This window comes from Marmota marmota, unplaced genomic scaffold (genome assembly GCF_001458135.2).
Source record: "Marmota marmota marmota unplaced genomic scaffold, marMar, whole genome shotgun sequence".
NCBI lineage: Eukaryota > Metazoa > Chordata > Mammalia > Rodentia > Sciuridae > Marmota > Marmota marmota.
Window position 1 is genome coordinate 5321959 of NW_025999962.1, and position 1397 is coordinate 5323355.

The 1397-nt window shown below is 34.9% G+C and overlaps 1 non-coding gene across 1 annotated transcript; it reads right to left on the reverse strand.

Annotated features, from left to right (window-relative positions):
• Positions 1-525: 525 nt before the first annotated feature.
• On the reverse strand, positions 526-630 carry LOC125616838. Its single transcript, XR_007347611.1, has one exon. It is a non-coding gene; the product is annotated as a U6 spliceosomal RNA (small nuclear RNA).
• Positions 631-1397: the final 767 nt, after the last annotated feature.

Consider the following 1397-nt stretch of genomic DNA (forward strand, 5'->3'; position numbering starts at 1 on the left):
GATGCAATATCCTTTGAATGAATTGACCCCTTAATCATTTGTAAATTACTTTCTTCATCCCTGGTAATATTTTTTGCTCTAATATCTACTTGGTCTGATATTAATAAATCATTGCAATTTTGGGGGGCATTAATGATAACATGATATATCTTTTCTACCCTTTTGCTTTGAACTGATTGTGTCTTCAAATTTGAAGTGCTTTTCTTCCTTACCATTTTTTTTGGGGGGGGTAGTACTTGGGACTGAACCCAGGGCCTCAGTTATGCTAGGCAAGGCTCTGCTACTGAGCTACATCCTCAGCCCTTGAAATGTGTTTCTTATAGATAGCATATTGCTTTTTAAGTCCAGTCTGATGGTCTCTACCTTTAAATTTGGAGATTTAGACCATGTATATTTAATGTGATTAGAATATGGTTAGGTTTAACTCTGACATCTTGTTACCCATTTTATATATTTGTCCTACCTATTCTTGTTTCCCTTTTCTTCTTTTTCTGTCTTCTTTTGGTGAAACTGAATACTTTAAAAAAATATATGGAGCATTTCATGAATCTGTGTGTCACCCTTACACAGGTGCCATGCTAATCTGCTCTTGTATCATTCTTTTCTAGCTAAGGTCTCTATTACCAGTGTGTTATTAGTTTTTAGGCATTTCAAGTGAATGGAGTTCGGAAATAATTTTATTTTTAAAGAAAAAATTTATGAATTGCTTTATAATTTTAGTATTTGTGCTACCAAAGCAAGAAAATGACTAAATATATTTTAAAGACTTGTTTAGTTGCAGATGGACACAATGCCTTTATTTTATTTATCTATTTTTTTATGTGGTGCTGAGGATCGAACCCAGTTCCTCACATGTGCTAGGCAAGCGCTCTACCACTGAGCTACAACCCTAGCTCCACAACTAAATATTTTTAATGTGTCTATTATATCTAATGTGTTGGCTTATGAGTTATAATTCGTTATTTTAATGATTGTTTTAAGGTTTACAGTATACAACTTCAATTTATCACAGTCTACCTAAAAGTGCTACTCTACCACTTCATATAAAGTCTATGAACCTCAAAGAGAAATAAAGGGAAGGGAGGGGGTAGAAATCGGAAGGACAGTAGAATGAACTGGACATAACTTCCTGTGTTCATATATGAATACACGGCCAGTGTAACTCCACCTCATGTACAACCATAAGAATGGGAAGTTATGCTCCATGTATGTATTTGTCAAAATTCACTCTACTGCCATGTGTAACTAAAAAGAACAAATTTTAAGACATTTAAGTCTAAGAACCTTAGAATAGGGCATTTCCATTTCTCCCCTCCTATCTATTAAAAAGATACACAGATTTGTAGCATCACCTCCAGTTCCATTCCCACATGACAAGGTTCCTCCCGGCTTTCCTC